General features: G+C 43.3%; 1 protein-coding gene across 5 annotated transcripts in view; it reads left to right on the top strand.

Moving 5' to 3' along the window:
- Nucleotides 1–12,672, top strand: part of CSMD1 (CUB and Sushi multiple domains 1) — a 1,678,033-nt gene that overhangs the window by 1,134,798 nt on the left and 530,563 nt on the right. The window lies entirely within an intron of this gene.

Below are 12,672 nucleotides of genomic sequence, written 5' to 3'. Positions count from 1 at the left end.
AACTAGCTGCACTTTTCCTTCTTCTGCAGCCCAGCAGCAATGGAGCAGTGGGGTGGGGGGAGCTATTTTCACTGCTTTCTCTTCCCTCCTAACGATTCACTTGTAGGAATGTTTCCCTAAGGGTTGTGCAGCTGTTTCTGTTGTCCTAGCACTGTGAAGAATGTCAGCCCACATGTTTTTAAAATTTATGGAAATCATGCTGTTTCACCCAGATAGGCCTTCGAGACCGTTCTTATCATTAAGTCTGTTCAAATGTATTCCTGAATATCTTGAGAACACTAATACTAGTGGTTTTTTTCCTTTTGCATTACATATGATGCATATTTTGTTAATAATAATAATTAATAATAGACCAAAATAATCCCAGTAGTAATTGTTGGTGCCCTAGGTGCAATTCCAAAACAACTTGAAGAGCAGCTCAGTACCATAGGGGCCACAGAAATCACCATCAGCCAACTATAAAAAACAACTTTACTGGGAACAGCTTATATTTTGTGACAATATCTATAATAATAACAACAATATTGATAATAAAATCCAGCCATCCCAGGTCCTTGGGAAGGACTCGATGTCTGGATAAAACAAACCAGTCAATAACACCTGTCTGACTGTGTAAACAAGAAATAATAATAAATATAGATAGTTCTTTAACCAAAACGTTCACAAAGTGATTTCTGTAGCAAAAGGAATGGGTAGATGATTTTCTGTAAAAAGAAACACAAGGGAGACACCAGCAACAGCCATGAGGCGAGGAACACTTTGCTGGGTTGAACAGGGCTGGTTCCGATGCCTTCCTAAATCTGAGAGCCATCATAAAGGTGCCTCTCTGGAGTGGTTTACAAGTAAATGTAATTTAGCTGCATTCACTGCTTTGACCTAGTTCACAGTGTGATACTAACCTGTGGCTTATTTGCAGGCAATAGTGGGTTAAGAAGAAAGGAACAACTTGGGGAAGGCAATTTTTGGCATCAAAATTATATGAGGGAAACGGATGGGCCCTCTCCACCATGCACCAGTGTTCCATTCTGAAAGATGTTCCAAGACTGGGCCCTTTGCACTGCCTTTTGTTAAGAAAGAGACATAGCAAATTGTAAGCATCTAATTAAAAATACAGATCAGGTAACAGGTAGTGCTAAGCCTTGCACTGGTCTCCATGCTTTTGGAAATGTGGACGCTCTTGCACTTCTGCAAGTTCCCCAGCTAACTGAGCAAAGAGGCAGATTTTAAAGTGGTGATTCTCTTTATTGAGCAGGGGGAGAGCCCCATGCAACCACAGCACAGCATCCCTCCAGTGGCTGTTGCTGGTGTCTATTTTTAGATTGCGAGCCCTTTGGGGGGACAGGAATCCATCTTTATTTTTTATTTCTCTATGTAAACTGCTATTGGGAATGCATATCTATCTATCTATCTATCTATCTATCTATCTATCTATCTATCTATCTATCTATCTATGGTTAGGGTAAGATAGGGTTCTGTTTAAAAGCAGTATATAAATATTCATAATAGCAGTAGAATATACATTTCAGAGCCTGCCCACACTCTGGAAGTGTTCTGTTAGAGGGGACACATTGGTTGAACCTCTGCAATGTGTTTATGCCCTAACAGAGCACTTTTGGGGTGTGGGTAGGCTCAAAAATTTATTTGTGCTCTTGCGCTAGAGCACACATGGTTGGGAAAGTGTGAAGACCAGCATGGAGGCTAGTGGGGCATGGCTGTTGATGTCTGGAGTGCCCATATATGCAGTTGCACTTGATGTCAATCATTGTGTTGTTGGGGGTCCAGTCCCAAGAATTGTTAATCTGCACCTGAAAATTAGAATAAATCATACCTTCCCTAAATGCCTGCTTGGGAGGCAGTAATGGGCTGGGTGAGGGGTAACAAACTGAAGCTGAATCCAAATAAGACAGAAATACAGACTGTGGGGGTCGGGACCCGAGAAATGGTTTAGATCTGCCTGTTCTGGATGGGGGTTACACTCCCCCTGATAGATCAGGTATGTAGCCTGGGAGTGCTCCTGGACCCAAACTCTCCCTGGTTTCTCAGGTTGCGGAAGTGGCCAGGAGCGTTATTTATCAGCTTCAGCTGATTGGTCAGCTATGTCCATTTCTAGAGGTGAATGACCTTAAAACAGTGGTACAAATGTTGGTAACCTCCAGACTTGACTACCGTAATGCGCTGTATGTGGGGCTGCCTTTATATATAGTCTGGAAACTACAATTGGTCTCTGGGACAACACGAAGGGAACGTATAACACCAGTTTTGAAAGAACTGTACTGGTTGCTGATATTTTTCCAGATGAAATACAAAGTGCTGGTTATTACCTATAAAGCCCTTAACAGCTTGGGACCAGGATATTTAAGAGAGTGCCTGCTCTGTCATGAACCCGCCTGCCTTTTACAATCTTCTGGAGAGGTCCAGTTGCAGTTGCCACCAGCTTGTCTGGTGGCGACTCAGGACTGGGTTTTTTGTGTGGCTGCCCCAGGAATTTGGAATATGCTCCCTGCTGAACTAAGAGCATCTCCTTCTCTGTTTGTTTTCAGAAAGACCCTCAAGACTTTCCTGTTCTCTCAAGGTTTTAATTAGAATTTTAATAATTTTGATAATTTGTTTTATATTGTTTTTATCATGTTTTATGTATTTTAACCTGTGATTTTAATGCTGGGATTTGTACACCACCTAGAGATTTACATATCAGGCAGTATGAAACTATGGAAGGAAGGAAGGAAGGAAGGAAGGAAGGAAGGAAGGAAGGAAAAGAAAGAAAGAAAGAAAGAAAGAAAGAAAGAAAGAAAGAAAGAAAGAAAGAAAGAAAGAAAGATAGATAGATACGAACACTGGAATCTGTAATAATCAGGCTGTATCTTTTATCTGTATAAAACTACTGATACTGTCATATCTTTTAAAATAGCTCTTCCTTCCTCTGGCTCATTTCAATACACTGGACCCATATCCATTTTTAGGTTTCCTTCTTCTGTCAGCCTTGAAATATTCATCAGTATTTTCCAGTTCAGAAGAAATGGGACCCCACAGGCAGGGGCAGTATCCACAAAAATTCACAGTCAGCTTCACATGTATTTTCATCATCTGACATTGCACCCCCAGACCCATATGAAGACAGGTTATGGTCAGTTGGAGTAAATTAAGGCCACTTTATAACTGTACAGTGAACAGGACTTGCAATGAGGTACCTAACTAACCAGAGTGTGGGTACTCCTCCCGTGTGGGACCACCTCCTAGTGAGGGCTGTCCCACACCAGTACAAAGGACCAGGTACTGATTTGGTCAGGTACTGTGTCCTGACCTCCTTTCACTGTGAGACATTTACCCTCCTAGGGCGGGGTGTGTGTGTGTGTGTGACCCGACCCACCCCCAAACCAAGCCACCAAAGCTCTGAATTGGTGAGTCGAGCCACCCCCCCAAGTGGGGGCCATTCTCAGCCCCCTAGGCCACAAAAACCCTGAAGGGCTGTTCCTTGACCCCTCCTACCCAAAAGGCCCTCCAGCCAAACACCATTACTTAATCTACCTACCCAACACCCGCACTCTCCTGACAAGTGACCTTAACAGTCTGCCTATGACTGAACTCCCAGGCCTCAGTGAGAAGTAGGCAAAAAAAGGCTGCGCCTAAAGCCAATCCAGCACAAACCAAACAATTCCTACTTGGCTCCAACAGGCGAGTGGCTATCCCTCACTGAGTCCTGGGCGGGTGGGTGGATGCCCGGCTGAGGAGAGACTGCCCAAAATGGAGGCAGCTGGGCCTGATTGGCCCACCTCCTTCCCTTGATTGGCCAGTGGAGGGTGGCCCAAGATGGTGGCCACTGTGCCTGCTTCGGTGATGGGGGCACAATGCAGCCCCCCAACCTCATCGCGCAGGCACAGTGGGCTTAGAGTTAGGGTTTAGCCAGTATTTTAGCATACTGGCTAATAAAGCACTAGTGCAATGAGAGAATCACCAGTGGAGCCCCGGTGCTGAAGAGTCCCAGAGTAATGCTGTATTTGGGGTAATTTGAGTCCTCCTATTCCTCAGGAAGTCCTCTGTGTCATCCAAATACATGTCCCTGAGGTCTGTGTAACACTCAGGGACATAATTTCAAGTAGCACTGAGTACTTTCTAGGGCAAGAAATTTCATCAAGAAGCACCTGTTCTTCTGTTTGTACAAGCACCAGTGATTCTTCTGTTTAACAAGTACTTCATTAACGAAGATTTCAGGCACTGAAACTTAGATTAGTGTTGTGCATATTATAAATTCTTTAGTTTTCTGTATATTTACTTGTAGGACATTGATAATTTGACTTTCAAAATTAGAGAATATTGTAATGTGACCTAGAAACCCAGGCCATTGTTAAAAATCCAAGTTTGTTTAAGTATTACATCGCTGTTCTATGTTAATTAATAGAAACAACATTTGTCAAGAGTTAAAGTTGGTGTGTATGTTATTTTCAAAGCTTCAGCCTACAAACACAAGTGTATGAAAAACACTCCAAGTTATTGAATGATCATTCTGTGGTGTTCCTGGAAAATATGAGATAGTTTTATACAAAAGGCTGTCTTATTTTTCTCATTCGCTTACTCAACCAGCACAGTATGTCACTTAGTTTCCCTCTTTAATTTAACTTAATTACGAAGTTGAATACAAAGATAAAAAGTGTACTCTCAAAATCGACGTTAACTGTAGTAGAGGTTATTTAATTCAGGCAGCTTGCTTTTTATCTCTGCAGATCTTTCTATTCCTTAATGCATTGCAGAAACTGTGCTATAATGAAAAGTCATTGCCTTCTTTAATTCACAATGAGATCTTGTCATCAAATGTGTTTAAGCACACTGTGGGCAGAATGCCCTAGACTGGAACAGGAAGCTATGTGATAATTTATAACTAATGATGCAAAGACATTTCACCCTGAAGTAACAGTCACCTCTCTAACTGAGGTGGTAATGGCTCAATTGGAGACCGACATTGTGTAATTTCCCCCCAAATTCTGTGAGAGATCTTTATTATTGATAAATGAGTTATATAAAGCTGTGTTATTTATTTTATCATATTAAACTGAAAAGGGATGGCATTGATATGAAATTGACAAAATACAGTTACCTTGTTATACATTGATGCCAATTCATATACCCAAACTGTGCCAACTCATAAACTAAAGCTAGAGGGATGGGTGGGTTTGTTTATATTTTACATTTCTGTTTTGATAGGCCCAAAACAACAGGATTTGCCACATTAGTAACTAGCACATTGGTTAAGCAATTCGCTACCATTCTCTAGATTTCTACAGTATGATAAAGTTCATTAAGAGATAACTTCTTAATCAAATCTTGCTCAGGAATGTCTTGTTCATATCTTGTTCAGGAATTATTTTAATTCCATCTATGTTAATTTTCCCAGCTTGTGATTTTGAGTGGAGATGCAACATTTGAAGTCAGGTTTCTTCCAAGGTGAAAGACCAGTGATTTTTCAAGGGAAGCTATGATGAGATTAGATTTGATGTACATTTAAAAAAGGTTTAGTGCTATATAGTTGTTTGGATTTTGAATGTTTTCTGGGCAAAAAAGGGTTAAAGCCCATACTAAGAGTCCAGCAGAGAAAAGCCCTGCAGTCAAAACTGGGAAACCACTAATCGGGGGGGGGGTGTGTTTAAAAATGTTCAGTTAGAAAGCAGTTAAGAGTTCAGTTGTTGAACTTAGCAGTTGGAACGGAAGGTTCACTGTGTAAAAGTGGCCGCATTCAGACATACCAACTAACCACAGTTAATAATGGCTGTGGTTCCAGTTCTTAACTCCAATTTACACCACAGACATTCACCAAATTGCGGCCAGCCAAACTCCAGTTGTGGGAGAGGGTAGCCCCTCCCAGCTTGGTCGCTGAGACCGATCCCAGCCAGCTCCATGGCCCAACTTTGGGCAAAGCATCACCACATCTGTGGCTCAGCCATGATTGGCCATGATCTTGAAGGCGTGTGCTGAGTGTGACCCTGCATTTTTTGTGTGCTCCGCCCGCCCTCAGCAGGGAAAGGACATTGAAAGCCCTTGAAATGCCCTGTAATGCCAGTGCTCCTGCTACCAGCCATGGCACCACCCCCACCCCCAATTAGCCTCCCCTCCCTCTACCCCTGTGCAGACCTTAATGCACCCAAAGGCCATCTAGACATTTTCTTTGTCCTTGCCTGGTTACATGCACAGAGGGGAGGGAGGAGTTGACACCGAGATGGACCTTTAAACCCATTCAAACGTTTTGGGTTATGGTCTGTCCTTGTGCCATATACAGATATCCCACCATGGGGATTCCTGGGAGAGGAGAGATCCCATTCCACGGCCATCATAGGACATCGGGGCAACTGTTCTAGGGCACTGGCAGATGTGCACATTTACACAGGAACATGCTAGCTGGCAGGGAGCACAACTTCAAAGAACTTGCCCCTGGTCCCCAGGCAAGGAAAGCAGTCTCTGGTAGCCCTCCCCGTGGCTCACCTGTACACAGCAACCTGACTCTAGCAACCTCCACGGCCTGACACTCTTGTGAGGGAGGTGTTGTTGGAAAAAGGGGATTTTTTTGCCCTCTTGAATCAGTTATGCTTTGTGGGGGGCATTTCTCCCCCCACCCCGCAATGGTCCTTCTCATGAGTTGATTGGGGGTGTCCCCGTGGCTTTCCCCTCTCATACCTGTCCACTGAGCCCCAGGTTGGGTGACTGAATTCTTGAATAAGGATTTTACCCAAGACTGACCCTGCTCCCTGGCCTTGATCAAGCCTGGGGACACCAACCCCGAAAAAGGGGAACATGGCACTGGCCGCCCATTCTCTAACCTCTCTGTGAAAAAGATAAAACTTGGCTGCTAGGGAATCTCTGATTCTGGCAGCCCCTCAAAGGCAGACAGGAGTGCCTCCCCCCCCCATTTGTTTCCTGGCCAGAGCGGGGATGCCCTGCACGTGCTGGCTATCCCTGCCACGAGGGGGCCATTTGCCAGGACATACATGCTTGCATGGGCGGTGTGGGCACAGGGTTCCAGCTTGGACCTTTAAATCCACTCAAAGTTCAACATGGTGCTGTATGCAGATGTCCTGGCACATGGATTCCCGAGGGCAGAGAGCCAGTTTCCAGCTGGCTGGGGCCAGTGGACTTGGCCTTCGGGGGTTGTGCGAGCAGTGTGACACAACCCCACATGGGTGTACAGGCCGTCAGGGTGCAGGGTTTGACAGTGGCTTGGTGACAGTCACCGGGACTGGGAAAACACTCACCCAAGTGCCCATCCCTGCAGCTTTCCTGCACAGAGCATCCTCCCTTGCTCCCCTCAGTCTGCCACCTTCCTGAGAGAGTGTTCCATGGTGTAATGGGCTAGGTCTCCAGCATGATGATGTCTGAGATGGGACATCACAGGTGGGAAATATGGCCACCCCTTCCCCAACCTATATGTGCAAGAAGTAGAACTTTGCTGCTCTGGCTTTTATATACAACCCTGGGTATCCCCCTACCACCATTTGCTCCCCTACCAGCACAGTGATGGGGTGCCCTGCTCATATTGCCCTGCTCATGGAGTGTCCTGCTCATGGAGTGTTTGTGCTTGTGAGCATACATGACTTCTGCTGCTTTCTCGGGGAGCAAACATTTAGTGCCCGTCTTGTCATCCCATCCCCTTTCCCCCATGCTTTCCAGGTGGGGAGAGCAATGGACAGAGTAGGAATCAGGGCTGCCCCCAAGCAACTGTGCAGCTTAACAGGCTGGCCAGTCCAGGATGGGGAGTGACAACATCCCTATTGCCTGGCGCCTCCATAGCCACATAGCTGACAGGAGGGGCGTGGCTGATTTTCCAAGAGGCTTCCAGCAAGAAGCACTGAAAGCATGGAGTAGCCCAGTCCCTGGACAGGTCTGCGCTGCTTCCTCTGTGATTGGGGTTTGGAATTTGGCACAAAACCACGGTTATAGGAGTTGGACGTATAATTATAATTAATACACTTCTATTTTATTCATCTTTAAATAATCTGTGAGTAATTTAATATCTACCCCCATGCCTACCACACTGCATTACCTCAGCAGAAGATCATTATACACTTAGATCCTGGGAAGTCCGAATAGTCATATAGAGACATTGAATAGTTTCAGCAAAATAGAGAACACTGAGAGAAATAAATTCAAACAAGTGCATTCTAGAAACTCCCCTTGTGACAGATGAGTTTCTATAAGACATGTGCATTTTTTTAACTGCACCTCAATATATAAAAAAAATGTTTAGGTTTGTAAACATCCATCTAGCATCAATTCATTTCAAAAGGTCTTATACAGAACAACTTCCTAGGTGCTTGGGCAGTATTAGATTCATAATAATCACTCTCCCCACCAGAGGAATAATAGCTTTTCTTTTCACTCTATTTAAAAAGTTAGGAATGGAATATTATAGTCTACTTCTGGTAGAATATTAATTTGTTTATTATCTACTACTGCTACTGGCTTCCATGCAGAGATGGGTTAGGTGGGAGGAGCAGGAGTTGCACCCTTGCTGGCTGCTCCAAGCTCAACTGAAGACTTGAGTAGCAAGGTGTATATGCGGGAGGAGGAGAGAATGAAATTTGTTGTTCTTCTCTATTTCCAAAAGTTCTCTTTGTTTTCCCGGAATATGTCCCTGAGGGCTTTGCAAACCTCAGGGATGTATTCCTGGAAGCCAAAGAGCATTGTTAAAGGAAGGGGAGCGCACTGAAATCATTGCATTATCCTGGCTTTACTATAGTCATTACATTTTCTCTAGTGGGGGAAAAAAAATAACATTCTTAATGGTTTAGCTATAAAGTTGCCAGAATAGAAGGGGTGACCCCAAAAATAAAGCTACTAGGACTTAAGTGCTGCTCATGTATTCCCTCTAGGTAAAAAGTTTCACACCATTACCTGTAACAGCTTTATCAGTGGAAAGGTGATAACTTCATCTCTGTTAGGAAAGGGATATTAGAGACCTTATGAAAAAGTCAAGGAGATATATCTAAAATGAGATACATAAATATCTTGGTAATAGATGTCTGGGCCAATGTCCATTGTTTCAGGGAGTCATAAAAGATGTTCAAGGGGAAAGTAGGAAATATATCTCCCCTGTATCATGCATGTGTCTTCTGCTTACTACTAAACACTTCCCCTCTCCTAACCTCCTGCCAACTTGCTTGAAAGATTCACATCATAGTTACAACAACAACAACAAAAGGAAAGCCGATAGAAAGTGTTATGTGAAAGATCTGACGTTGGATGTTTGACTTTTCCTTAAATTGATTTGTGTGTTGCACGTGTGCATGCATGCTTCAGCTTTTATAATTAAGATGCTGACAGATGTAAAGGAATGCTGAAAGGAAAAAAGAAATATTGCTGCATACCAGCCTTTTGTAAATTTTTAATCCTTAATACATTATATGCATAGATGTATATAATTCCCGATGAGCCTGTTTTAAGAGTAGCTTTGTTTAGAAAGTACTCTGCTTTTCATCATCCCAATCACTTCAACAAGACTTGTGCTAACAAAAGACTTTGAAGAAATGCTATTAGTATTTAGTCTGCAGAACTCTTGTTAACCACTTCTTAAAGCTACCCAAGTTATTAAAATAACATGGAGTCGTGACCATTTTTCGTATCATTTATGTCACTGTTACATCAACTGATCCTCTTACATAATACTTTTTCCAATGTAAACAATTTAAAGTTAAAATGAACAAGGATGGATAATGCTTTAAGAGACAGGGTTTAACTAAAAAGTTATCAGATTTTGTGCTGGCATTATCCATACTGTGTGTCTCTTGGAAGTGAGAGGTTCAGAGAAACTAGGATAGGGGTTCAACTAGGATAAGGGAGAGTCTGGAGGGATGGGGGCTGGCAGCTGGTGAATGAAACCTTTGAATCTCCCACACTGCACTTGCATCTGTTCCTATTCAGTGGACTCCCTCACCTGCCAAGCTTATGCATTTCATGGCTGTCACACTATGGACTGTGATGGGGTGTTTCACTGTACAGCAGATGGTAGGAAAAATGCAGAGTGGCCCATACTAGAGAGCCGCTTCAAATCCCTATGGAAGATAGAAATGCCCAAATTTGAAATGTACTGCTTTACTGGAGTGAAAGTAGATGTTAATATAAGTTTGATAGGAGTGTCATTTTTTTTGTTAGTCATTGACGATATATAGAAGGTGTGTGTTAAGTATCTGATGTCTGGGTGGTCTTTGCAGAATAAGGCCTAGTAATTAAGACTGACAAGTTCCACGGCAGGAAGAGAAGACAGAATCCAGAAGCAAGGATTCTAGAGCAACAAAGAACCAGAAGCAAGAAACAAGAAAGAGCATACGTAGCAATACCAATATTGTGTTGTATCCTTCCAGTAAGATCAAACAAGTTCAAACATAAATGTACAAAATTCTCGACTAGCTTTGTGTGTTAGGAGAGCCCATATTCTGCCTCATGGTTTTAAATGATTCCATCTTCTCTCATTAGTCTTTGAAAGATCCTGCCTACTTATCTCTCTTTCCTCCTAATCACTTGGAGGAACAGGTGCTAAATAGCAAATACCTGTTGCGATGATGAGTGAAATTCTAGTATATAGGTTCCAGCCAAATTGAGTGTTAGTGTCTTGTTGTGCAGGCTGACTGGCAGATGGCTTTAGAATATTGTGGATCAAGCTACGGCATGTGGCTTTTTAAGCTCATGTTGTGTGATAAGAAATAGAGCTGTGGAAACCTAATTTAGAACACATGAGTATATAATTTTGACCATTAGTTGTTCAAAGCAGAAATCATATAGAGGGGAAAGAACCACTTCCATTCATATTTGATGGAGCTCATCTTGGATGGTTTCCTAGTTTGGAATATGTTTGTATTTTTCATTTATGATTTTTTTTTGTTTTGACTCACTTTATATTGACTTTTAAAATGAAAACACCCAGAGGCTCTTCACACGAGCAGTGTGAAGAGCCTAAAGGGGGTTTGTGGGGAGAACGGGTTTGACACCACAGAGCACAAGTTCTCCCGGCAGACGATCGCTCAGTCATCCCTGGGCGGCTGGATTGGCCGCCCAGACAATTATCAGCTCTGTCACAGGGCTTGGGAGCCTCCTGACCCCTGGAAGTCCCTGAAAACACCAAGCAAGTGCATGGTGCCTTCTGGGGAGCCACTAGAGTGCTGTCTGGCCACCTCTTAAGCATGTGGATAAGATACTTTAAAGTAGTATTTTATCCATGCATATTATATCCACACACAATTAAGCAGTGGTGAGACAATGTACCAGATGGAGGGAGCTATGCATGCTTATGTTCTTCCCGGTGCATTTGAGCATGTCCATACTCTTCTCACCACATTTGTGGGTGACAGATGTATTGTTTAAACCATCCTCCTGTCTTACAGGATATGGAATTTTGTCTCTATGGCAACATAGCAGCTGTACCTTCCTGCTAGTAGAAGTTCTGGATATATTTAAATTGTGTAGATTGCACCCTTACCCAGTTAGTTGATTGACTGAAATGTTAAAATGCAAGGCAGCTAAAAAACATTTATTTGGAGGCTTAGATAGACAGATATTCATTTCAAGTTATTTTTCTTCTGTCGTAAAGCAATATGTGACCAACTGAAAGCGGTATGCAGCTAGAATAACAATATAAATACATTATATTAGTGAGAATATATATTCTCTTTCCCCCCAGTGTTCGGTACAAGTGTAACCCTTCTGTCTCATTCTCCATGCTAAAGCCTAGCAAACAACTACTTTTCAGCAAATATAAGCTGACTTTGTTTAGCTCAAGGCTGGCTCAAATTATGAAAACCTGGTAAACTAGCCTCTGGGTCAACCAGATTGATTGTCAGAGTGAACACTAAGTTCTGTATAAGCTCTTACAGAGCACAAGTTTCTATAATGGAATATTAAAAAGGGCATTTAAACATTATTTCAATCCAATATTTCAATAAAGGTTTGTTTCTTTAAGCATCATTAAATGTTTGTGACATAAAAGTAAGATGAAAATGACAGTGGCTGACATACTACACAATATTATGCCACACAATGGAATGTAAGATTTGCACTGTTGCACTAGAGCACTGTTGCACAAGCACAAAGTTGCACAGAGTTGCGTGACAGTGCAGCCATGATATATAATGGCTGTGCTGTCATGAAACTCCATTTGTGAATATTTTGCACTTACCATGCATGTACAACTGTGCAGACATTGAGGCAGGTCTCACAATCAGTGAAGCTCGCCAAGAGCGGGTTTGTGGGGAGAGCGGGCTTAGCTCGCTCTCCCCACTGACAATCGTTCAGGCAGCCCTGGGCGGCTGGATTGGCCAACCACACAACTGCTGGCTCCATCATGGAGCCAGTGGGCGCTGCGAGGATCAGGGCTGCGTGGCCCCTGGAAGTTCCGGGATGCCCTGCGTACTCAGGAGCTTGTTTCAGCCTCCCAGTGGGGGTCTCCTTGTGTGTTGCAGTGGCACGGAAGCATGCCGCAGCAATACACAACCAAAATACCAGGGTTAGTGGAGTGCTCACTTTGCTAACCTGGGCTAAGGGGAGGGGAAGTTAAATGGGTGACCCATTTTGGGGAAACCAGGCTTGCCTGCGAGCCCTGTGGTTCCCACGATGCGTGGGAAGTGGGCTAAGCTCCCTTAGCCCGACTTCCACTGATCATGAAAATACCCTCATTATCTTACATCACTGTATGAGTAATGT

This window comes from Hemicordylus capensis, chromosome 1 (assembly GCF_027244095.1).
Source record: "Hemicordylus capensis ecotype Gifberg chromosome 1, rHemCap1.1.pri, whole genome shotgun sequence".
Lineage (NCBI taxonomy): Eukaryota > Metazoa > Chordata > Lepidosauria > Squamata > Cordylidae > Hemicordylus > Hemicordylus capensis.
Note: the sequence above shows the minus strand (reverse complement) of the source record. Positions and strands in the feature narration are given on the sequence as shown.